Raw genomic sequence first — 27485 nt, 5'->3', positions numbered from 1 at the left:
CCAACCAGTTCTCTATCCACGTCAGTACATTACCCCCAATACCATGTGCTTTAATTTTGCACACTAATCTCTTGTGTGGGACCTTATCAAAAGCCTTTTGAAAGTCTAAATACACCACATCCACTGGCTCCCCCTTGTCCACTCTACTAGTTACATCCTCAAAAAAATTCTAGAAGATTTGTCAAGCATGATTTCCCTTTCATAAATCCATGCTGACTTGGTCCGATCCTGTCACTGCTTTCCAAATGCGCTGCTATTACATCTTTAATAATTGATTCTAACATTTTCCCCACCACTGATGTCAGGCTGACCGGTTTATAATTCCCTGTTTTCTCTCTCCCTCCTTTTTTAAAAGTGGGGTTACATTAGCTACCCTCCAGTCCATAGGAACTGATCCAAAGTCTATAGAATGTTGGAAAATGACCACCAATGCATCCACTATTTCTAGGGCCACTTCTTTAAGTACCCTGGGATGCAGACTATCAGGCTCTGGGGATTTATCGGCCTTCAATCCCATCAATTTTCCTAACACAATTTGCTGACTAATAAGAATTTCCTTTAGTTCCTCCTTCTCGTTAGATCCTCGGTCCCCTAATATTTCCGGAAGGTTATTTGTATCTTCCTTCGTGAAGACAGCACCAAAGTATTTGTTCAATTGGTCTGCCATTTTTTTGTTCCCCATTATAAATTCACCTGATTTTGACTGTAAGGGACCTACATTTGTCTTCACTAATCTTTTTCTCTTCACGTATCTATAGAAGCTTTTGCAGTCAGTTTTTATGTTCCCTGCAAGCTTACTCTTGTATTCTGTTTTCTCCATCCTAATTAAACCCTTTGTCCTCCTCTGCTGAATTCTAAATTTCTCTCAGTCCTCAGGTTTGCTGCTTTTTTTGGCCAATTTATGTGCCTCTTCCTTGGATGTAACACTATCCCTAATTTCCCTTGTAAGTCACGGTTGATCCACCTTCCCCTTTTTATTTTTACTCCAGACAGGGATGTACAATTGTTGAAGTTCATCCATGTGATCTTTAAATGTCTGCCATTGCCTATCCACCATCAACCCTTGAAATATAATTCGCCAGTCTATCCTAGCCAATTCACGTCTCATACCTTTGAAGTTACCTTTCTTTAAGTTCAGGACTCTAGTCTCTGAATTAACTGTGTCACATCTTAATAAAGAATTCTACCATATTATGGTCACTCTTCCCCAAGGGGCCTCGCACAATCAGTAGTGTTTCCATTTGAATGTACAGAAAATGAATCATGTGCCAAAGTAAAGTCTTTTAATGGACATATGAAATAACTTGCATTTATACAGCATCTTTCACAACCTCAAGGACATCCCGAAACGCTTCACAGCCAATGAAGTAATGTTTGAAGTGCAGTCACTGTTGTAATGCATGAAATGTGGCAGCCAATTTTTGCACAGCAAACTCCCACAAGCAGCAATGTGATCATGATCAGATAATCTGTTTTTTAGTGATGTTGGTTGAGGGTATGTTGGCCAGGACACTTGGGGAGAACTCCTCTGCTCTTCTTCGAAATAGTGCCATGGAATATACAATATAATTGTTCTGTATTAGCTAATACTGCTATACTAGCCAGACATAGAATTACATAATATATACAGCACAGAAACAGGCCATTTGGTGCAACCAATCCATGTTGGTGTTTATGCCGCACTCAAACCTCCTCCCATCCTTCCACATCTACAATAAATGTTGGGTTTCTTAAATTTTCTGGTTGAATTTATTGAGATCGCCTTGGAGATTGCAGCTCGGGTAACGATGAGAGAGGGTTTGCACAGTGGCCTGCCTTGAAACTGTTTGGTTTCATATCATCTCTCATCATTAAATTTTCAGTTGGGTCCAACGGTGATTAAACAAGGATTCCTCATCACTGTGAACTTGTAACTTTTCCTCCTCTATCTGAATGTGAAGGGTTTATAAATAACACTGAGAGATGCCGACAAGCACAGATGACAACCTCTTTCGACTTGATTGCTTTGAACAGAGGGACAAGAGCCACTGAATAATGCTTCTTGTCGGAACACTTTTTTTTCTGATTCAGAATCTTTCACTGATGTCCTTCCTGAATGCATTTTGTTACAATGTGCCACCAACCATCTATACAAACACCAGATTCTGTTTCTTCTGTTTGTCATTAGAGGCTAGCTTGGCGTTTTCAGAAGAAAAATTGTCTGGAACTCGGTCTATGAAGAGATTCTAATCTAATATTTTTGCCGATATAACAAGAAGAAATGAAGTGTGTGTGTGACATCTCTTCGTTGACCCTCTCCTCATCTCCACCCTTGGCTACCTTGTTCAGTGCAGAACAATCCCTTACAATTGTCTACAAGTAGAGTTGTTATTGTCAGACATTGTCAAATATCGTCAGTTGTTATCCCTATAGGCTAGAGCTTATGCTAAATTTTTGTCTGTGGGCTTTTTCTCTGTGTCCTCTTCTTCCCCTTCTCGCTCCCACTCCCCTCCCTCCATCATTCTCTTTCCCTTCCGGTTCCTCCCATTCTCTCTCTCTCTGTGCCTCTCTCCTTCCCTTCTCTCTTTCTCTCTCTCTCTCTCCCCCGCGCCCCCCACCTCCCTTCTCTCTTTCTCTCTCTCTTTCTCTCTCTCTCTCTCCTTTTTTTTCTCTCTCTCCCTCTCCCTTTCTCTCTCTCTCTCTCCTCCCCCGAATGCAATCCAAGAAATACATTAACCAGCAGGTCTCCTGAGGACCAGAGGTGGGTGTAAATCAGATGTAGCTTCTGAGTTATATTATTACTTCCACTACTGTATACTTTATATCACAGGTTTGCCTCTCCACACTGATTTGATGAGGTATTTCTCTGGATAATATTTATGTAACCTAGTTGGAATAAGAAAGGATGTGCTTTGTTTTTAAACATCTTGATGACTGGTGGTGATCATAGAAGGAAACTGATTCAATTACTACAGGTTTGACGAGAAATAATGCAGTTGATTACAGATCAATTGTATATCCAACATGAATTGTACTATCATGAATTCAGATGCTGTATGCCAGTATCAAAATACAGAATAATAGTGTATAATACTCTAGTGTAATGTGATATATCACCTCTGTTCTAGCATCGTTATACAGTGATAATCAATCACATACTTCTGCTGCCTTTTATTCCACAGAAGGCTTCTGGGTCCTTAGCTCATACCACTGTTTACTTTTTTTTTATTAAATGCTTCAGTAATCCTTAAATATTTTATATGAAATAAAATGTGTTTCAATCATAGAACATAATCTGTGGTGTCAGGTGACGTTTAAACCATTCGAGCGTGGAGTTAAAAGTCGATAATGACATCCAAACCCTGAGGTTGCATTACACCTTTGTACCACTCTCCTAGAGAGCCGCTATTCCATGTGAACATGCCTGATTTATTTAGCATGTTCAAAACGCATCAGTGATATTTAAAGGAACATTGACATCTCCATCATGAGCCGGGGTGACGATGTGGGCAGTTATGCTAACCTTACAAACAAACTTAAGTTGGTACTGATAGCGATGGCAGAGTTCAGGTAAATTGAAGAATGATTCTTTGAGATTTCTTGTAAACATTGTTGGATGAATAAAACCATCGCTATGTCATGTTATTTGCTTCAGTTCATTTCATTCAGAGCGGGTTTATGTTATTTTCCTAATGGTACATAGTCTTCTGCGTTAGTAAGATTGTCTGTGTGTGAAAAACTGGTATATTTATTAAGAGGTGGGAGGTTCTTCTGATGGATCAGTGGCTGAGTATGCCATATGTTGGGGTACTGAGCCAAACCGCTGAGAAACATCTCATGTTTGACTCCAAGTCTGTGTTGAGCTGAATTGATGTCTGCTGGAGTGGCAGTAGGGTCACCCAGTTGACCACAGTACTCATAGGTTGCAGAGGGGAACAATCAGGATCCAGTGTGCTCTGCTGGTGAGTGTAGATCTTGGGGGATGACGAGAATGGGCGTGTAGTGATGCCTCCTGTGAGCAAATAGCCTGATGGTACTCATGTTCTAGGTTCATGTGCAGAATGGGCATAATGTTAAGAAGTGCTGGCAGACAGCAAGCTCCCAATGAGCTATACCCCAACTAGAGACGATAGGGTGGATTTTCCACGGGGTTTAGGGGTAGTGTGGGGGCAGAAGGGGAGCTTGGACAGCGCCTACAGGTTAATCGGAGGCATGTTCATGACTTGAGAGGGAGCATTCCCGGCTTCCACCTCATCCCTGTTTGACTAGTTCGGGGACGTGGGAGGTGCACCCAGGTTAGAGATCAACAAAGAACATAGTGCTTCAGCTTGTCCTGGATCATCGGTGACCAGAGGTCCACAGGGTTTGAGGAACGGGCCAAAGACTTCGAGTTAGGAATGGCTCAAAGTTTTTTTTTATCCCCGTCAGGATGCTGAGCACCTTCTGGCTGCCAATCTGAATTGGAGGTCTTGATGCCTGAGACCCCAATGTGCATCTGCAGGAGTGAGGGGCCTATAGTTGCGTCTCCATTTCCTGCCCCTTCCGACAGCACTAGGGGTTCCCCTGGGTCATGTAATGGCATGGAGTGGGGAGAGCAGTAAATCCCAGTGATCTGTTCCAGGGAGGCGGGTTGTACAAGAGCAGAGCACTTCGGGTGCAGCTCTCGCAGAAAGCCGGCACAGGCACAGCGGGCCGAATGGCCTCCTCCTGTGCTGTAAACTGCTATGGTTCTATGGGAGGGAGGGGAGCAGTAAAATCTGCCCTGGTGTCTTCTGGAGAGGAGTGAAGAAAAGGGGGAGAAAACTCTAAAAGGACTCCATCCCTTTTTCTGTGGATGGAAGCTTTGTACTTTTTCTCTGTATAAAGGTTGCACATTTGTAGCCATTACATGGATTGTAAACTTAATGACCTCCACGTTGTCACTTCAGAAAAAATGAAACTTTTTATTGTTTTTTTTAATGTTTTATTCGTTGCCAATCTTTCCAATTCTTTGTCAGATCAACTTGTCAGATCATAAACGCCAAAGGTCACCGTGGGCCCATTCAAGGATCACTCTGCGCCAATGTTTTTTCTCTTAGCCAAAAGGCCTAGAGCCACTGCACCGTTCCTGGAAGTACTGCAATACCAGGTTCGTGCATGGTAGTGGATGGGTCAGGTCCCCCACCCACCTCCTATTTCCAAAAAGCATAGGAGAACCACCTTCCTGATCCAGGGAGAACCACTTTCTGGTCATGGTTATTCCCCTGTCAGGTCAGTTACGCATGATCTTAGCCAAAAGGCCGAGATTGTTTTTTTTTTAATTCGTTGCCAATCTTTCCAATTCTTTGTCAGATCACAAACGCCAGAGGTCACCTTGCACCCATCAAGGATCACTCTGCGCCAATGCTCTTAGCCAAAAGGCCTAGAGCCCAAGCACCGTTCCTGGAAGTACTGCAATACCAGGTTCGTGCCATGCAGGTGGATGGGTCAAACCACCCCACCCAAAAGGCCGAGATTGTTTTTTTTTATTTATTCGTTGCCAATCTTTCCAATTCTTTGTCAGATCACAAACACCAGAGGTCACCCTGCACCTGTCAAGGATCACTCTGCGCCAATGCTCTTAGCCAAAAGGCCTAGAGCCACTGCACCGTCCCTGGAAGTACTGCAATACCAGGTTCGTGCCATGGAGGTGGGTGTGTGCCCCCCCACCCACCTCCGTGGAGGTGGATGGGTCAAGCCACCCCACCCACCTCATATTTCCAAAGGCCGAGATTGTTGATCTAAGTACAGCAGTCTCGAAATTTATAAACAACAAACTCTGCAACTTAATCAATGTTCCTTAAATAGCCCTTAAAACCGTTCAGACGTGGCGGTTTGAATTGATTTTAACCACGTTCAACCTGAACTGACATCTCACTGTATCACCCACACAAGGAGGTAACTGATGGAATAGTTCTTGAAATCCCACGAAGCCACATGCAACCTTGGTTTAAAATTTGGTTTTGGAATCTGAAACTGTTCCTAATAAACCGTTACTCAAGTGTGATCAAACTGTCCCGGTTTGGTTTAGCTTTCTGCCAGTGACGACTCTTCAAAAAGTACTTATTTGGCTGGAAAGCGCTTTGTAACATCCTGAGGTCGTGAAAGGCATTCTGGCAGTGGTATTTGGAGATCAAGGTGTCGGCCGTAGCTCAGTTGGTAGCACTCTCGCCTCCCAATTAAAAGGTTGTGTCTTCAAATCCCATTCCAGAGACTTGAGTGCAAAATTGAGGCTGACACTCCAGTGCAGTACTAAGGGAGTGCTGCACTGTCAGAGGTGTCATCTTTCGGATGAGACATTTACCTGAGCCCCATCTGCCCCCTCGCGGGTGTAAAAGATCCCATGGCACTATTTCAAAGAAGAGCAAGTGTTCTGCTCAATACTTATCACTTAAACAGATTATCTGGTCATTGTCACATTACTGTTTGTGGAACCTTGCTGTGCGCAAATTGGCCATTGCATTTTGCTACATTACAACAATGACTACACCTCGAAAGTACTTCATTGCCTGTAAAGCGCTTTGGAAACTCCTGAGGTTGTGAAAGGCGCTATATAAATGCAAGTTCTTTCTTTCAGGGTGAAATACTGCAACAAACCTGATACATGTACCTCTCCATCTTTTAATATAACAGGACTTGGTCCAATTTGGATCCAGATTATTGTCCATTGAATATTTTTATGAACCTCTGCTGTTCGCCCAATCTGAACAGTAACTTGTCACCACTTTCTTTTCTGCATCATTCAGCTGATCAAGACTTCAAAACGCCTGTTCTGGTGTGAAAGGATGAGACACAAATCTATTCATGTATTTCCAGAGATTTAGAAACAGGGAAGTGGTATCCATTGAGTGCTCATGGACTTAAATGTGTAGTGCTGTGATTACTGAACGTTGTGTATACAGTGACTTTACTTACTTAATTACTTTGTGTGTCAAGTGCAAGTTGAGGAAATGAGGACCTAAATATTGAAATATATTTACATTGTAAAAGATGACCTAAACAAGACTTTGAAATCATGCTAGGTGACATTACCGTACAATTGCTTAAGAATTTCTCATATCAAATTCATCTGTGCTATTTTAACCGAGGCATTAAAAACTATGGGGCCGAAATTGCCCCTTTTTTTAAGAGCCGTTACTGCCTCAAAGAGGCGGCAACAGTGTGGAAAGCGATGTCGGCGCGAAGGGGCTGACATTTTGTAAATTGCCCTCCTTACCTACCAGTGACGACTCCCTTTCTGGCCCGCGTGGGAAATTGTCCCGCGCGAGTGAATTGGCCGCCAGTCATTGCCCCCGACAGCTTTCCCTGGCGTTAAGCTTCTTGTGGCTGGGTGGCGCGTCCGCCATTAAAGAGGAGGGCACACTGCCGCGGCTGACATTTTATTTTAATTGTCGGCCGACTTCAAGGTTGGCCCGACAGTGGTGGGTGCCAGGCGGCTGGTCCGGCTGAAACCCTCACTGTTGGCCCAGTGGATCTAACTGAAATAAATGCAGAGTTTGCAGCGGAAAGGGGAAGGACGTTGAGCTGATGTCATCAGCGTGGCGCTGACGAGTCGGAACGACAGCTGACACAACATGACAGCACTTCCGCTCCGCCGCTTCCCGGAACACTGCACCGACACCAAATAAAAACCCAAGACCTCAATATTGCTCAAATCTCCGCCCCATGGATTCGGGCGGAGAAAAAAATAAAATATCGGTAAGTGCGCTCCGTTTGGGGCGGAGGGCAATTTCGGTCCCCATGTATTTTCCAGAGGTTAACATCTCTTAAGAGAATGGTCAGAGGAATTTGATGTGAACTGGTTATGCAATCGCATGATGATGTCACACGGTGCAACTTGTAGCTCTATGTCCTAAGCTCCCACTCAGTACAGCTGTATTGATTCTGTAGTGAAGATGTCGCAGGATTTGGGATGTACAGTCTCGTCACCTCTCTGCTGTTGTATGCTTTGGACAAATGCTTCAGTGATGTGAAAGTACTTTAAAATCTGATCTCGACCTGATTTTCTTCTTCTTAGGCAATCCCCCGGAGTCAGGGATGACTTGCTTCCATGCTAAAATGAGTTCTAAGGTGACTGAAGAGACCAATGCGGGCCAGGTCCCGAACTTCATTTTAAAGGGTGGAAGATGCCTGCATGTGAATTCTTTTAACATGGGGTGGCTGTTGCACACAAGCTACCACATGGACTTGACAGAGCAAGGTCTTGGTCCAATGGCAAGGGGATCCAAGACGATTGGAGACCAGGCTCTGCTGAATGGGACAAGCACGCGCAGATGCACACAGACGCTCCAGCTCTCCATGCGCAGGCTCTGCTGCGATTTTCCGCGCTCTCTCCAGCCACTCGTGCTTTGGTGCTTGGTTAACCCATGTATACTGGCCTCGTCTCTCAAATTTGCTACTGGCCTCGTCCCTCAAACTTGCTACTGGCCTCGGGTCCCGACCTCACTGCTGACCTCAGCGCAATTACTGCTATCCTGACTCTCAATCAGCGAACTCAACATAGACCTTTCTAGTCTGCGTGGTTCAGTATCTACCAACAGCCATCAGGAGAAGCTCCTTATTTCTATTTTTAACCCATAAAAACATTCTGATCTTCTTTCACTCACAAACATCATTGCAAGTTGGCATCATTTACTGGAGCCCTCCCCTATCCTCCCCCATCCCCCCATTTACTGGTGCCCCTTCCCTGTACCTTGGATAGCAAATGGAATAGGTGAAAAGAGTGCACCAAGGCATTCTGAGACCAGGCTGCACACAACACAGCTTGTATTGGGTCTTATATTTTAATGTCTAAAATGCAAATTTACCACACTGACTGCAGCAGTTCAAGAAGGTGGTTCACCACCACCTTTTTGAGGGCAATTAAGGATGTGCAATAAATGCTGGCCTTGCCAACGACACCCAAATCTCAGGAACGAATAAAAAAAATAGTATTTTTACCATTTTACATGTGTGTGTGAAGTTCTGATCTTCTCCCTTGGAGTAGCTAATGTATTTTGGAATTCAATGTCAGTTGGCAGCCCTACCAACACCTCTGACTCAGGAATCCCATGTTACGCCTTCATTTGCTGGCACTTCCCAGCAATTTTATTGCTTTTTCTATCGGTTTTAATAGAGGATTTTCATTGCTGCTATAGATGCTCGGATAGTTAAACCTCCATAAGAGTTCTATTGCTTCCCAGGGGAGCAAAAAATATAGAGAAAATGAATACATTAATACCACTGGGCCATATCTCCTTGTTGCAAGCCGCTGCTTTTAACCATGTTTATGCTTTTGTCGTGAGGTGATGCCTCTGCTATTTAGCTTGCGATAGAACTTTCATGCCTAGGATTTCCCTACAGTTGGCACCTCTGTCAATTGGCGACCTTTGGGAGGGAAAAGTTGGGCAAAGATACATGAGATACATAGTCAGTGAAGGCCTACAGAAAGAGATGGGATGTGAAGCAGTACTTAGTAGAGTCATGAAGGGGTTGAGAAATGACACTGGAGCCCGCTCTAACCAGAATCACATGTTGTTTACTGGTTGTGTTACAATGGGGTGGAGTCTGAACAGCTCATCCTTTGGAAGATGTTGGTGGCATTCAATATCTTCGTGGCTGATTCATAAGTCTTTATTCATCGAATGATAGTGGCAAACTGTCCAACCATCCAGCTCATTGTCAGTTCCTGCAGATCTCCGAAGCTTCGTGAAAACCTTCAAACCACGACTGTGCTTTTCTCATGTAGCTGTTCTGCCTGGAGCAAGGTGTGTAACTGCTCTCTGTCATCTTGAATGAAATTCAAAGACACTGAGCTCAGATACGAGCACAGCCTAACTAGGCAAAATGCAATCTTAAGACCACACTGATGCTGGTACCAAGCAAGTCTGATTTTAAGGAACAGTTTTTGCAGTTTCCTGATAGCCCTGCTGCTGAAGGTAGTGAGTACCTGAGCCACACAGAGTAGGAGGGTTCATTGTTTGATCTCCAATCTGTGGTGCCCTGGTTGGGGAGTGGAACATTGGCGAGCTTTCCTTCTCACCTTTGCTGTCCAATCACCCCGACTGGAAAAGCACTTGCATGCATGTCGGGTGATGATGCTCTCCCCGAGTTGAACAGCCTATCAAGCATTCGCTGTATTGGCTGACAGAACGGGTACTTGGGATGAGCTACTGGAAGTCAAGAACTATACCTCAGCAAAGTCCTCAAGACAGGAGGCGAGGGAAGGGAGAACATTGACAGCATTAAAAAAATAAAATAAACTTTTATCCCTCCCAGCTTTTTCATGTTAAACAGATTCCACTGTATTTGGGTTTGCTAAATGATTATTTATGGTTTTTGTTTAAACCTCTTTGGAGCCTGCATAATATATAATTTTGTTATTTGAGAAGGTGGGCAAGCAACCTTGAACTAGGCTTCTACTAAAGCTGCTCTTTATTTGTCCACAGAGGTATTTAAGGGCAACCAGCTTTCAGTCTTTTCCCTCTGTCTGTCAAGGGAAGGTCCCTGCTCTTTGCTCAGTGTCTTACTGGCATGGCATAGCTATAGTCAGGATACTCACTCTCTGGGAGAATTAAGGGGAGGTGGAAACTCATCCACACACAGTGCTACTGTATAACTAAGCACATATATTGTTTTTAAAAAAATTAAATAGCATCATTGGATTGCTTGTCATGACATTGTTCAATAAGAGAGAGATCTGAACTGATTAAAAAAAACCTCACTATCCTGATTTGTGCCCAAACTGACACAAAAGTTTGTACTATCCACAAGGCTATGTTATTCTTCTTTGGCATGTTATTACAATCTAAATATTGGTTTGTGCTGATTGACAACCTTGACGTATTGTGCTATTCTGAAATGAGACATGCTTATTTGGATGACAACGGCACACTATGTGATTATCAATGACTCGTAAGAGAGATTTACGAGGCCACAACAGTGTAATACACCCCCGGGTAATCCATCAGGGCTCAGATTATAATAGTTTACAGGTGTATGTGCCTACAACTGCATTTGGACACTTGATTGCCAATACCTTTCCTCAGATTTTGCCAAGGTTATCGCAATTCTTGTTGCTAACTGAGGTTCTACTGTAGTCTAGTAGTGCAACAGTTGCATCAATACAGCTTCCAGGCAGACTGAATCCATGGAATATTTTCTATCGATTCCGAACCTTGCTTGCTTGATTTTAATGGTGTCTCCATTCAATGTATATTGTTTGGACTTTCGCCACATGATTGATTATACACTGGTGAGCTTTATCCTTTGAAAAGCCAAAGGGAGTGTTTTAGAAAATTAAGCGTGGTGTAAATGATTTAATTTGGTTGAAAAGTAGTTGAAGTCGGGGGATTGGACAGCGCAATGGGTAGAACACGGTGGGTCTGTAGTTCCCCAAGGCCTAGTCAACTGCAAAGCTGGGGTGGGGCAGGAGTTCTGGTGGCCAATATGGTCTTACTTCAACCTTGTCAGGTCAACCATTGATGCTCCTAGGTCATCTAACTTGCGGGAGGTCATTGCAGTACTTCCAACAGGATATTGTCCTGGCATCAAGCAGCCCTGTGCGAGTGGGGACTAAAGGAAGTGGAACTATGGCGGGGTTTTGGGTGGGCGACATCATCCTGCCAGTTCCATCCTTTCTTCTGACGTCAGCATGGGGAGGGGGCAGAGAGAAAATGCAGGAATGTTCTTCCCACCTCCCCTCTTTCCCTCCCCCCCACGCCCCTCCCCTCCAGGATTACTTATCGTGGAGAAAAGAAAAAGGCGGAGAACCTGGTGGACCCCAAATTCTAGCCCCCCCTCCCTACAACCCGACTTACACTTTGGATGGACCCTCAATGGCCCAAGAATTTCAAACCTGACCTGTCAACATCTAAAGCCTGGGTTATAATCCGTCTCAGAACAATGGTTCAAAGCAAAATGAGTTTTAACTCCTATTCTATTGAAATGCAAGTCCATTGTGTAGAACCCCAGAGAGCTGTGGATGCTCAGTGGTTGAGTATATTCAAGGCTGAGATTGCTAGATTTTTGGGCACCAAGGGAATCAAGGGATATGGGGTAAGGGTGGGAAAGTGTAGTTGAGGAAGAAGATCAGCCATGATCTTATTGAATAGCTCAAGAGATCGTTTGGCCTACTTCTCCTATTTCTTATGTTCTTAAAACCGTCAGAAATTGGTACTCTCTGTCAGTGACTCGTGTAGAAAGTAGAAAAATATCTTTATGGCTTGGGAAGGGTGGATGCGTTCTTCAAAGGTTTACTCACAAGAAGAGGAAGTGTGTGATCGGTACAATGAAATCATAAATGCATTTACAAAGAACAGGTTTATGATTTTGTTAATCTCAGCACAAAGAGCAAACCTCCCTTGATCGGTTCAGATGATCCTGACTGTTGGCTCATCTCATCTCGTCCTTCCAGAATACCAAGCTAATCTTTACATTACGGATATTTTAATGACATCTAAACAGGACCTCAGTTTAACATTTCTTCAAAGGACCGCATCTTTGATGATACAGCATTCCCTCTCCATGTACAGGGTAGTTTAAAGGGGTAACTTTAACTTTTGGCCATAGAGATCGCCTGACTTTCCCGATTTTCAACAAAAGTTAACCCGAAAGGTTGTCCTTTTGTGGAGTTCAAACCCACAACCTTCCCTGCTGAACTAAGCTGATAGTAAACTGCAGCCAACTTAATCTGTATCTGACCTGCCACCGCCTTCTAATACAACCACATTGATGTAGGACTGGAGTCACATATAAGTCAGCCCGAGTAAGTACGATACGTTTCCTATCCTATTTCCATATTTCACAAAATATTAATTCAAATTCATAAACTGCTATGTGGGATTTGAACTCTCCTTCTCTGGATTATTGGTCCAGTCACATTACCACTACACAACACACTGGATCCAAAAATAAGAAAAATGTTTTGTTTCCCCTCTTATTCATATCCCCGCCACCCCAAAGAATTGACACCACCCACCTTGATGAGCACTAATTTCATCAGAATTTAAAAAATATTAGACATCTTAAGTCAGTCTCACCAAAACATCTTGTCTCGTTGTTTAGTCCCCCATTCAGGACCTGCTCAGATTTACTAAATGGCCTCCGCGACTGTCAACATTTTTAGAATTATAGAAATCACAGCACAGAGGGAAGCTGTGCAGCTAACTGTGGTTGTACAAGGTCTTCAACCAGAACAGTCTATTCTAATCCCATTCATTCAACTGTGGAGCTCCTAATCAGACCCTGGAGCACATCTTTGAACACTGTCCTCAGGAAATTTGCAGGCAACCTACAAGATAGCCTTGCTTGTTACACTGGAAGCTTTGACCTGGATATCCAACTTGGATATTGACTTTTGATTTGCTTTGTTACTACCATACGAAAGAAGATGATCTCATTCTCCTGCCCTTTCCCCATATTTCGTTTATATTCTTCCTTATCAAATACTCATCCAATCCTTACAATTTATACTCTCTTTATGCACATATCTACAGATTTTCTGTACATTTATAATACCTTCTCAGAATAGATGAAGGGTTGATGGTTGTAATGTCTGTAAGCTTGTAATGTTTGTAGCTCCACAATGTGGATGTGGAGGTATTGTGTACTGCAACTACAGAGTTAATAATTAAACAGAAGCAGCAGGTTCTGGAGACTTCCGAGAGTGCTGCCTGCTATATTAGAAAGCTGTGTGTGTGCTTGTGCTCTGTGAATATATCACATTTGGTTGCGAGATGGGATTTTTCGGATGATTTAAAGCTGAAATTTTGTTGGTGAAGGATTCAGCCAACCGACAGAGACTTTGGAAGCTTCTGTCTTTGGAAAAAGCTACAAAATCCGAGGTAAAATATAGCACACTGTGTGAACAGCTAGAAATTAAAATGGCAGCACTCGCAGGTGTAATGGGACATTTGGATGAATATAGACACGACCGAGAACGTTTTAAAGCGTATGTGGCTCGATTAGAAATGTATTTCACTGCAAATAACATAATCGAAGTTTCAGACAATGCAGTCCAGAATCAGATGATATTGGAATGTAAGAGGGCAATTTTCTTATCGGATGCTGGACCGGAATTGTATGAAACTCTAATAAATCTGCTTGCACCTGATGAGCCAAAGGATACAATGCTTAGAGATTTTAACGAAGCTGGAGCAGCACTATAACCCCAAACCGTTAGAAATTGCTGAAAGCTATTGTTTCGGTATACGAAATCAAAAGACTGATGAAAGTATCAGCGATTACATTGTAGCATTAAAAAAGCTATCTATTCACAGTAATTTTGGAAACTTTCAAAACCGAGCATTGCGGGACAGTTTTGTTTGCGGGATGAAAAATGATGCGATCAGAAGAAAGTTATTGACGACGGATGACTTGACTTTTGAGATTTTGTCAGACAGCGAGGTCGATGGGCATGGCTGATCAATATTCCCGAGAATTAAATAATAATTACGGTCGTCAGTCAACCGAGGTGAATCGCCTGCAGGTTCAAAGTAAAAGACGGTGGGGGCCCAAAGTCTCAAACTGGAAATTCTAACAGAGCGTTGAAGTCGTGCTATAGGTGCCTGGGACAACACATTGCTCAAAGTTGTCCATATGTGAAGGCAGAGTGTTTCTTCTGCAGAAAGACTGGGCATCTTGTGAAGGCATGCCGACTGAAGGGTAAACCAGCTTTCAAAGCTATGAGTAGAAATCCCCAGAGACTACATAGCATGGAAGAACAACAACAGGACGAGGAGATGTTAGAGTTACACATCATCAGGAGCACGAGGTTAACGGACAGCGATTCGAAAAGTATCAAAATCCACACAGACGTTGCAGGATTCAAGATGCCAATGGAATTTGACACGGGTGCATCCGTGCATATGGTACCGGAGTCGCTATACCTCGACAAATTGCGTGATTTCCCATTGGAGAAATCCAAGATAGAGCTGCAAAGCTACTCGGGAGAGAAAATTCCTGTGGTAGGTCGTATCACTGTACCGATGAAATACAAGGATCAATTCCAGAACTTGCCTCTAATAGTAGTGAAAGGAGACAAGCCTGCCTTACTCGGAAGAAATTGGTTGAGATCACTGAAGCTGAACTGGAGTGAGATTTTCCATGTGGAAGCGAGATTTGCATCAACAGATGATATCAAGAAGTATCCAATGGTGTTCTGTGAAACGGGCAGTCCGATCCAAGGCTTCAAGGCGAGTGTCAGGGTACAGAAGGATGCTAGATCGGTTTACTACAAGCCACGTTCCGTACCATATGCACTCGAGGAGAAAATTGAACAAGAACTCTCCAGACTAGAGACTGAGAACATTATTTGTAAGATAGATCGATGTAATTGGGCTACACCCATTGTTGTTGTACCTAAGTCCGATGTTAAGGTAAGATTGTGTGGTGAATATAAAGTAACCATAAACCAGGTTCTAGAGGGTAATCTCCCCAATACATTGCCGTACATAGAAGATTTGTTCACAACACTGACAGGTGGTCGGATTTTCTCAAAACTAGATCTTACGAATGCCGACTTACAGCTTGAACTAAATGAGGAGTCCAAGTCATGCTTGACTATAAATACTCATCTAGGCCTGTATCAATTTAATAGGCTACCATTTGGAGCTTCTTCTGCCCCTACCATATTCCAAGGGCTGACGAACCAGATTTTGCAAGGTATTGAAGGGGGGAGTATGTTATTTAGATGACATACTAATTTCAGCACCAAATAGGCAAATTCATAATAACATATTGAATGAAGTCCTCAAATGGCTAGAGAAGCACAGAGTACGAGTGTCTGCTCGTAAGTGAGAGTTATTTAAAACTCAGTGGAGTACTTAGGGTACAGAGTAGACAAAAATGGTTTACATCCAATCATGGGAAAGTTGGATGCAATCAGAAATGCACCCACTCCCAGGAATGTCACTGAACTTCGTTCATTCTTGGGTCTTTTGCACTATTATGGGAAGTTCCTACCAAATTTGGCTACAGTATTACATCCACTGAATGAACTATTGAAAAAACAGGTACATTGGAAGTGGTCAAAAGAATGCGATACAGCATTCAAGGAGTGTAAAAGCAAATTGGTAGAGAGCACCATGTTAGTTCACTATGACCTATCTAAGGAGATTAAGCTAGCATGTGATGCCTCTCCGTATGAAGTTGGGGCAGTGATCTCTCATGTATCACCTAGTGGGGAGGAGAGACCAATTGCTTTTGCTTCACGCATTCTCAGTGCCAGAGAGTAATTATGCGCAAATCAAAAGGGAAGCTTTGCCATTAATTTTTGGGATCAAGAAATTTCACACATACTTGTATGGTCGTAAGTTTACCATCGTTACGGACCATAAGCCCCTGACAGCAATCCTACATCCAAAGTCCCACGTTCCAAGATTAGTTGCAGCCCAAATGCAGAGATGGGCTTTGATTTTTGTCAGCATATACATATGATATTGAATACAGATGATCAGCTGATCAAAGTAATGCTGATGCTATGTCTAGATTTCCTTCCCCATCACAAGTTACACCCGATAGGGAAGAAGTGTTCTATTTTTCATACATTGATGAGCTGCCAGTTACAGCTGAAGAGATTGGTAGAGCAACCAAACATGACCCAGTGATGTCAAAGGTGTGTGATTATGTTGCATATGGATGGCCAAACCAGGAAACAGACAAAGATTTTCATTCATTCTTCATTCATAGGAATGAATTATTAGTCGATAAAGATTGTATCATGTGGGGTGCAGGAGTGGTTATACCAAATAAATTCAAGTCCAAATTATCAGGAGACCTCCATGACCAGCACCTGAAAATGTGCTTGACCAAGAGTTTTGCACGCAGTTACTTATGGTGGCCAGGTCATGGTAAAGATGTAGCGTACATCGTGAGTCAGTGTACGACATGTCAATCGGTAAGCAAACAACCACCATCAGTACCATTACAGCCATGAAAATGGCCTCCCAGGGTGTGGTAAAGACTACATATTGATTTTTCTGAGCTAGAAGGACAACAATTCTTCATTGTGATTGATAGCCATTCAAAGTGGGTTGAGATGTTTCCATGTGGAAAATAACAACAAGTAAAACATTAGACATTTTGCGAAGTTTATTTTCTTCATTTGGCCTCCTTGAAAAAATTGTTTTGGATAATGGACCGCAATTTCGTTCAGAAGAATTTGCACAGTTCACGAGCAAAAATGGGGTGAAACATACCAAGGTTCCACCATACCACCCAGCTTCGAATAGTGCAGCAGAGCGCACTGTACAAATTGTAAAACGTGCCCTCATAAAACAAATGTTAGATCCAAATCCAAAGAAATGACAGTTGTCATTGGATCACAAATTGGCTAATTTTCTGATTACGTATCGTAATACTCCTCATACAACTACTGGTAGAACACCAACAGAGTTGTTTCTCAAACGACAGCCACGAACCAGATTCTCGTTGTTAAAACCAAATTTGGCACAGTCCGTAGAAGAGACACAATTAAGGCAGAAAAAAAATCATGCTAGAGGTAGAGTAAAAGAGAGAAGTGTGAAATTAAACCAGAAGGTGAGAGTGAGGAACCATCATCATAAATGGTTCAAGTGGTTATTAGGAAGAGTGGTGAAGATATGTGGTCCTCGCACATATTTGTTCAAGATGTTTGATAATGGACAGGTTAGATTTGTTCATATTGATATTTTACCTACAGACATGGAAGGAGTTGAAGGTGGGAATGATTCAATTATTTCTGACTCATAAGATAGTTTTGATATACGAGTAGCATATCCTACATCTAGTGTACTGGAAACAAATCCAAGAGAAAATCAGAAAGTAAGTCTGAGTCCAAGTCAGGAAAACAAACAGCCTGAAGTTAGTGAGTTCAAATGAAAATCAAGGAAATTCCGTGGAGGAAAACGTTCCTCAGGATGAGCCTCGAATGAGTTTAGATTCGATACCATGTTTGGAAGGTTCTGTTCAAGAGCGAAGGTATCCTCTTTGAAACAGAAAACAGGTGGTTAAGTTAAATTTGTAAATATGGAAAAAAATAAGTCTATATCCTGTGTTATGTATAAACATGCAAGTTATGTATGATGTTTGTTATAATGACTTCTTCATTAAGGAGGGAGAAGTGTAATGTCTGTAAGCTTGTAATGTTTGTAGCGCCACACTGTGGATGTGGACGTATTGTGTACTGCAACAACAGAGTTAATAATTCAACAGAAGCAGCAGGTTCCGGAGACTTCCGAGAGAGCTGCCTACCATGTTAGAAAGCTGTGTGTGGGCTGTGAATATATCACACTGGTTTAAAGACTATTAAAGAACCATGATAGAGAGTTTATCCTATCTTATTAGGAAATAAGAATCCTACACCTGCTGAGGTGAGAGGTGAACTGTAGCTTCCCACCCCACCCTCTCCCCGATCTTCTCCCACCTTCAGAAAGCACTGACTCGTCTTGGGTATGATTCCACAGGTATCGGCAGCTCTCTGGCACTTTGACCAAGTGGCACTTGTTCATGTGCGTGCCATAGACATCGAAGCCTGGATGTTTTGATTGAAAAATCAGGTTGTTGTGTTGGCAAATATTCCACTTTGGAGGGCATCATGCCGGAGCCTAATCTAATGTCCACACATTTGCATCTTTCATCAGGGGGTTGCTGGATATTGTTGAAGATTTTGAGCCCGGGCCTATTTATACTCGTCGCATACAGGCGGTCGAACCTGGGAATTTTTGGTTTATGCGACTTAATGTTACGCCGCCTTTACTTAGTAAAGTACGGGAGGAACAAAGTTTTCTTGACTGGTTTTACCTTTCTTGAGAGAACAACTGTTAGCAGTTCTGTTGTTAATTCACATGTTGACGGAACAACTCCTTGAGATTTGCATATCAACAAACCTTGAAAGCAACCTTTTTGTACTTAGTTTGATTCAAAATGATTACAATAGTTATTAGAGGGTCGATTCTTTTTTGCTTTGTTGTGCTTGTGTTCTATTATGGTGCAGAATATAATTCTTGTAGCCATGACGTTATATAAACATTGTGGATGTTAATGATAAGCCAGCAGGAGAAGGTCAGGGGCACAGGCGATGCACTCAATTTTACTTCAGAATCATTTAATATCACATCTTATTCTCGGCCTTTTGGCTAAGATCATGCGTAACTGACCTGACAGGGGAGTAACCATGACCCCAAAGTGGTTCTCCCTGGATCAGGAAGGTGGTTCTCCTATGCTTTTTGGAAATAGGAGGTGGGTGGGGTGGATTGACCCATCCACCTCCACGGAGGTGTGTGGGGGACCTGACCTATCCATCTCCATGGCACGAACCTGGTATTGCAGTACTTCCAGGAACGGTGCAGTGGCTCTCGGCCTTTTGGCTAAGAGCATTGGCGCAGAGTGATCCTTGATGTGTGCAAGGTGACCTCTGGCGTTTGTGATTTGACAAAGAATTGGAAAGATTGGCTACGAATAAATAAAAATAAATAAATAAATAAATCACATCTTATGCTGGTGCTCTTGTGGCTTTCTGATGAGCGTTTTTAAATACAAGAAAGAAATCAGGAGCTGTGACTGTTGTGGGCTTTGTGCTGTCCGTTCCCTGTCGCTTAGTAGTAATGTTTTCATTTCATTTTCTCTTCACCATTCCATCCCCTTCTCCCCTGAAAATGTGGACTCCTGTTCCCTGGGTGCTGCCTGAGGTGATTTTTAAAAGACCTTCGATAAGGGACCCCATAATAGACTGATGAACAAAGTCAGAGAATGCGGAGCCAGGGGACAATTAACAGAATGGACAGCTAGCTGGCTTCAAGACAGAAAGCAGAAAGTCGGGGTAAAAGGTAGCTATTCACAGTACCAGAATGTGGGAAGTGGGGTCTCACAAGGATCAGTGCTGAGACCAATGTTGTTCACAATTTATATTAACGCTTTAGACTTTGGAATCAAAAACATGATTTCTAAATTTGCGGATGACACTAAATTGGGGGGATAGTCAATACTGAGGAGGACTGCAACAAATTACAGGAGGACATGAATAAACTTGCAAAATTAGGCATATAATTGTCAAATGATGTTCGACACAGATAAATGTGAGGTATTACATTTTTGTAGGAGGAATTGGAAGGTCGCTTATTACTTGGATGGTGCGAGTCTGAGTGGAACAAAGGGACCTCAGAGTACAAATACACATATCACTAAAAGTAGCGACACAGGTTAGCAAGGCCATAAAAAAGCAAACCAAGCACTAGGGGTTATTTCTATAGGGATAGAATTGAAAAGTAGGGAAGTTATGTTAAACCTGTATCGAATCTTGGTTAGGCCACACAGAGTAGCCATATTATAAAAAAAAATATAGAGGCACTGGAGAGGGTGCAGAGAAGATTTACAAGGATGATATCAGAACTGTGAGGGTATACATATCAGGAAAGGATGTACAAGTTGGGTCTTTTTTCTCTTGAAAAAGAAGGCTGAGGGGTGACTTAATAGAGGTCTTTAAAATTATGAAAGGTTTTGATAGAGTGGATACAGAGAGAATATTTCTATTTGTGGGGAAGAGCATAAGTAGAGGCCATCAATATAAGATAGTCGCCAAGAAATCCAATAGGGAATTGAGAAGAAACTTCTTTACCCAAAGAGTGGTGAGAATGTAGAACTCGCTACCACAGGGAGTGGTTGAAGCAAATAGTATCGATGCATTTAAGGGGAGGCTAGACAAGCATATGGGGGAGAAGGGAATAGAGGATTATGCTGATAGGGTTAGATGAGAATAGATGGGAGGAGGCTCGAATGGAGCATAAATGTCGACATGGACTCGTTGGGCTGAATGGCCTGTTTCTGTGCTGTCCATCCTATGTAATCAGCTCACCAAATGGCCATTTGTGAGGTGATACAATGGGTGTTAGCAGACTCTTCAACCATGCAGAGAATCACTGCTGAGCTCCCTATCCTCAAGCACGCACTTTCCAGCAGGGTCATTGGACTCGGGGCCCAAATTTGGGCTTCTCCACTCCCCCTCTCCCCACTGGCAGCCCTCCCTCACCCAGGCCAATGAAACTAATTACAACAGCACCACCCTCACTCCTTCCTTCCCAGCAATTATCTAACTGAGTAGTGTCTGGGGATTAAACTCAGGACATTCTTTGTTTGTATGACTTTTTTAAAGATCAGTACATTAAATAAAGTCAGCTGCCAAACATTATCCAGAGGCAGCAATAGGTGAACTCTGAAAATGGTTGTACAGATGCTGCAATTTTATTCAGTATTTTCTTTTGGGTTTTGTTCAGATTTAGTGGGTGAATGAATGATTTTCAAATTGCTGGTTTGCGTTTGCAGTTTCTAGGTAGCAATCTTACCCTCAGTGTATCATTTCCAGTTATGTGCTTATTGGGATTGGGCTGCATTTCGATCCCACAGTTCTTATTCTTTGTTAAATTTCTTTGTGATGCTTATCGGAGTTTGCAGTTGCAGTTATGGTACAAAATAACAAAGAGTTTGCAGGCTGAGCATTTACTAAGAGTTTTCGCACCCATATCTGCCTGTCAGGGACCTCATTTACTGACAGACAAATACACAGCAACTTTGATGCAGCTACAAACAGTTACTACTGTTCCACGACAGTTATTTAAAGGTTTTGTAACTTCATGTTACTTGAATTTAACTTCTTCCTTGCTTCTATCCTATTTTGACAAGGGCCCTGAAGGGAAACTTTATTTCTTCAGCTATTTCATACACAATTAGCTTTTGTTTTCCAAGCTGATTCTATTTGATTTCATTGGTTTCCCTCTTCCTGTCTTTTTGCTGGGGTGGGAACTTAGGAACAGGAGGAGGCCATTCAGTTAGATCATGGCTGATCAGTACCTCAACTCCATTTTCCCGCCTTAACTTCATATCCTTTGATATCCTTACTTAACAAAAATCTATCAATCGCGGTCTTAAAAGCTCCAATTGTTCACAGCCTTTTAGGAGAGAGAATTCCAGATTTCTACTACCTTTTGTGTGAAAAAATGCTTTCTAATTTTCCTCCTAAACCTAGTTCTACTTTTAAGATTATATCCCCTTATTCTTCTTTCCCCTTCCAGAGGAAATTGTTTCTCTGTAACTATCCTATTGAATCATTTTGGAGAGAATTACATTACACAGTATTTACAGCACAGAAACAGGCCATTTGGCCCAACAGGTCTGTGCCGGTGTTCCGCACAAGGCTCCTCCCATCCTGTTTCATTTAACCCCATCAGCATATTCCTCTCTTCTTTTTTCCCTCATGTGCTTATCTGGCTTCTTCTTAAATGCATCTGATAGTTGCCTCAACTACTCCTTGTGGTAGCGAGTTCCACATTCTAACTGCTCTCTGGGTAAAGAAGTTTCTCCTGAATTTATTGGTGACTATTTTATATTTATCTTCCCTGTTTCTGGTCTCCCCCACAGGTGGAAATATCTTTTCTATTTCTACCCTATCAAACCCTTTCATAGGGCCCAAGTTTGCCCAGCACTGGGCGCCATTTTTTCAGCGCCCAGTGAGTTTTTTGGCGTCGAAGCCCAGTTCAAAGATTTCCCAGTGTTGGGGCGTCGGTGTCTACTACCAGCACCAGAATGTTTGGCACCATACATTCTGGCGCTAGTGTACCTGTAAAAGAAGATTGCGTGCCATTTCTGTGCATAAGGCAAACTTTCTCCACCAACAAAATTTTTTAAACCGCCGCACAGACCCTAGAAGCACCGTAGGAAAAACCCTTACCTGCACTTAGAGAATCCACAATGGCCTGCTCCTATCCCCGGCAGAAGGGACTCCTGTCTCTTATAAATAAACTTTTAGGGAATTTAAAAAGAAAACAATAACTATAGGCAAGTATAAAAATAGAAATAAATGTAAACTTAACCAAATTTACCATTAACGCTGCTCTTGCGATGATAAATATCAGCTTGCAATGAAAGACAAAATCTTTACCTTTTTCCTGCGATCTTCTACAAAGTGCAGGGAAACCTTTCACAATTACCAGGATTGAAAAAGTAGTTGACAAATCGGAATCGGCTTCTTTAACCATCCAATGCAGCCTTCTCCTGATTCTCCAGGCTATCGACTTCAGCCACTGCTGGCCCCCAGCCCTTTTTTTTGGAGCACATGCGCTGCGCGGTTCCGGCGCACACTGGAAGCGCCGCCCGACTTGATCAGCTCGGGTAGCACCGGTGCCAGAAGGTGCGCATGGTGGAAGAAAACTTAGGGTTTTTTATTTTCAGCGCTGAGGGGCCAAATAAAAATGGGCATCCAGGTAAGTGAGCGCCATTATATTTTATTAGGAAAACTTGGGCCCTTAATCTTAAAGGTCTATCAGGTCACCCCTCAGTCTTTTAGAAACATAGAAAATAGGAGTAGTAGTAGGCCATTCGGCCCTTCGAGTCTGCACCACCATTCAATATGATCATGGCTGATCCTCTATCTCAACACCATATTCCTGTTTTTCTCCCATACCCCTTGATGCCTTTTGTTTCTCGAGAAAGGAGCCCCAGTCTGTTCAATCTGTTCTGACACCTCGATCAAATCACCCCTCAATCTGCCATTGTTTTACTGCTGTTGCTGTTGCTTTACCTGTTCACACATGTCCCAGATCCCCTGTAGAGAGTGCTGCGCCAAAATGGATCTTTAAGCACCACAAATTGCTGCGCAAAAAGTCTGAGCAACTGCAAGCATAATGAATGGTGTTCGTTCGCCATTGACCGCAAAATGTGGGCCAATATCTTGAACACATCTAGATCTTTAAAAAAGAAAATAATCCAAACTTCCTCAACATTCCGTCATAATTAAATTCCTGATAATCAACATCAATTTGTAACTGATGAATTTGTTTTTTTGAACAATGTAAACTCATGGGTTCTTTCTGTCTTCTCTCTATGACTCCTCTACAATAAATCCCTTAAAACATTAGCATTTAATCTGTCAACTCAATTGGCCAGGAAAGCATTTCATGTTTGATGACAAAAAAAACATTGTGTGCCTCCTTGACTGAGTGTCTGCTTCAATATGCAGATTTTTTTGTTTAAAATGACAGGAATTCAGTGGGGCTGAAATATGCAGGAAATCTGGGATTAAACTGTACAGCCGATTGTTTTGGTTGAATGAATCCGAATTATTCAGCAAAGAGCTCCAATAGTTGGTGTGTGGTGGTTTGGCCTCTAGTTACCTCCTGTACTTGTTACAGATGGTCTGCCGTTTTCTCACTCAAATACTTTTATCACTTTTGGTGGAGAAACATATATAACATCTAGTTGTGGTGGTGATGAGTTGTGCGAGTTCTTCCATGAGTGTGAAAGATTCAGAATTCATGAGCACTACAGACAAGAGTGAGTTATGATGTCCCGTGATATAAGTGACAACACCAGCAACTCACTGTTTATTGGTGAGATATTAACTCCAAGCTTATTAATCTTTGAGTCTGTGTGATGGCTCCTGCCATTATTAGAGTTCAGCACATTACCATGATTATAATGGTTACCATCTTGGCATGGAGGGAACGGGGAGCAACTGGTGAAATTTGAGGGACATCAATGCTTCAAATGCTTCATACATTTAAAAATATTGGGCTAGACTTTGGCATATATCCGCCGAAATAACCACCGAGATTCTGTTGACCGCTCATATTTGATTATAAATGGAAACTGCCGCCCATTTATCGCCGGCGGAACATTCGGCATACAATTACTGCCGGGAATGAGCTGAACTGCCCGCCCGTTTTTAAAACAAATTCTGATGTCACTTGTGCAAGGCCCAGAAGACTTGTATATAATGGAAACTACTGCCCAGATTATCGTCGAGCACGACTTTCGGCATTTCGCCCATATACCGCTCAAATGATCGCTCGCCCAAAAAGACGCTCAAGAAAAGTTGCACTCACCTGACCTTAACCCGGCGGTATGGACGACATTTTGTAAATCGGAGGAAGTTTAATAAAAGGCTGCTTCAAGTTGATGGGAGCATTGAAGTAATTTGTGTGATTTTAAGGGCGTTTTAGAATCTTGACAATCATCTAATCACATTGTGGTCAATTTTGAGTTTATATTGTGTTGTTGAGGACAGTTTAAGACTTGAAGACCAATTAGGGCATTTGTAATAATGGAGCCTGTAATTTCTCAGCCAGTATTGATGACTACTCACATGCTGCAGAACAGAGATGGGAGAAGGTTCATTGAAGAACATTATATGCCCAATCAAAGAGGTAGCAGACTGCTGAGGAGGAGGAGACCATACACGCAACGCATTTACAGGCATAAGCGATCATACCTGGACTTGTCCGATAATAATGCATTAGAAGGCTGCGCTTCTGAAAGGAGGTCATCAATGAGATATGCCAGCTAATGAAGGGAAATCTGCAGGCAACCAGCACCATCAGGACCGCACTGCCCATTGAGGTTAAGGTTACTGCGGCACTTTCCTTCTATGCATCGGGCTCCTTTCAGGCCTCAGCTGGCGAGATTTTCTGCCTCTCTCAGCACGCCACACATTCTTGCATTCGACAGGTGACTGAAGCCCTTTACGCATGTAGGATAGATTTTATAAACTTCCCTATGACCAAGGAGGCACAGGGTGAGAGGACTTTGGAGTTCTCGAGAATAGCAAACTTCCCCAAGGTACATGGTGCAATAGACTGTACGCACATCGCCCTGCAAGCACCTTTAAAGGATGCAGAGGTTTAGCGTAACCGAAAGGGATTTCACTCCCTGAATGTGCAGCTCATTGTCGACCACAAGCAAATAATCATGGCAGTAAATGCAAATTTTCCAGATAGCATTCATGATGCGCACATCTTGCGTGAGAACACTGTCTCTGATCTGTTTAAGAGTCAGCCACAAGGTCACGGTTGGATGCTGCAGGATAAGGGATATGGCCTTGCCAGCTGGCTCATGACCTCCCCCTGCGAAAGACTCAGACAGAAGCCGAGAAGCGCTACAACGAAAGCCATAGAGGCACATGCACTATCGTCAAAAAGACAATTGGACACCCCAGATGCTTGGACCACTCGGGAGGCAACCTACAGTACCACCCTGAGCAGGTCGCTGAGTTTATTGTGGTGTGCTGCATGTTGCAAAACTTAGCTATCAGGAGGGGACAACTCAGGAGAGAGGGAAGGCGGAAGAGGACGAGGAAGACGAGAACCTCGGGGAGGACAATCAGCGTGGCGATGAACCCATGCCTGCATTAACACCAAGCTGTCTTGCAGCAGGGCACCTTGAGCGCTGCTGCTTGGGGGGGTGGGTATGTGTGACGGTGGCAGAGTCAAATTTTGGGAAGTTGGAGAAGACATGTCCGAAGAAACATCTTCCGAGTCGGAAGCAACTGCTTCCTTCTGACTCGCCTCTGTCAGCATAGGTGGTACGGCACCTTGGGATGCAGTGCCGTATCCTGAGACCATCGTCTGCCGCAAGGCATTGACGGAATCGGTTGTTCTCCACATTGCCGCAACCATCTGCACCATGTCCTCTGAAATACGCGCAGGAGTGCGGCAATGTTGCCAGTCAACTCACCTATCGCCTGGAGGAGCTCTCGACCAATGTCAACGCTCGCCCTCGACCAATGTCGACGCTCGTCCTCGACAGTGAGACCATGACCAGGTTGTCCACTCGCCTGTCGTTGCGGATGCCTATCTCGCCGAACCAACCTCCGCGGGATCGGCGTAGGTGCTGGACCACTCAGAGTGCCCCACTGCAAGCTATTTGGCCCCGCTACTTCATCAGTTAATGAGGACGTGGCAGCAGATACTAAGGGGCCTTCACATTCCTGCGATGCGCTTGGAGAAAATATAATTGAGGTTCGTAGACGAGAAGGGGAGGCCAGGGTGATATGAGAATGCTTACGCTGCGCAGACATATGCATGAGGAGCAACGCTACTGCAATAAATATCACTCACTGGTAGCCGTTACATATAATTAACAGAAGAGTACAGAGACAGCATGGCATTACAATAAGATTTCGTGATCCCAGCATTAATTTCATAACATTACATCATTCATATATTATACTCAAATGGCATTAAATTACTTTAAATTACCAATGGTTTATACATTACTCACGTTGCGCAACAACGGGATCTGCGCCATCACGGGTGACCGAATGATTAAGCGTCCCAACAAAGGCTGAGGCCTGCTCCTCCAGGTTGGTGAGAAGGTACTCTTGTGTCTGTAGACACTCTAGCAATGACTCCACAAGGTCAGGTATTGCACTTGAACTGCTGTGACCTGAGTCCATTTATTGCAGCTCCTGAACGAGGGTACAGTAAGGGGAGCTCCCTTTTATACTTGGTTACCTGCAGTGTGCAGGTGATCCCGAGGTCTCTACCGGTTGCACCCTCTGGTGGCACAGGCATGGCGTATATAGTGTGAAGATACATTCACAGGTCTTATATAACTGTACATTGAGTGTACAGAATATATACATACACATCACTCCCCCCTAAGTCTTGTGCCACTGGCCTTTGCACTGTGTGCTCTGGCCCTCGACTTGAGTGCCCAAAGCCCTTGCACTTTGTCTGTGCTTGGGAATGGCTATCTCCCTGTAG

General features: G+C 43.2%; 1 protein-coding gene and 2 pseudogenes across 14 annotated transcripts in view; 2 read left to right on the top strand and 1 right to left on the bottom strand.

The window, feature by feature from the left end:
- Nucleotides 1-27485, top strand: part of ptprub (protein tyrosine phosphatase receptor type Ub) — a 1307170-nt gene that overhangs the window by 576959 nt on the left and 702726 nt on the right. The gene's annotated exons all lie outside the window — the stretch shown is intronic.
- On the bottom strand, nt 5071-5271 carry LOC139280334 (U2 spliceosomal RNA; annotated as a pseudogene).
- On the top strand, nt 19071-19309 carry LOC139280395 (U2 spliceosomal RNA; annotated as a pseudogene).

The sequence above is a fragment of the Pristiophorus japonicus genome, chromosome 14 (genome assembly GCF_044704955.1).
Source record: "Pristiophorus japonicus isolate sPriJap1 chromosome 14, sPriJap1.hap1, whole genome shotgun sequence".
Taxonomy (NCBI): Eukaryota; Metazoa; Chordata; class Chondrichthyes; family Pristiophoridae; genus Pristiophorus; species Pristiophorus japonicus.
This window is presented reverse-complemented; position numbering and strand designations above follow the sequence as displayed.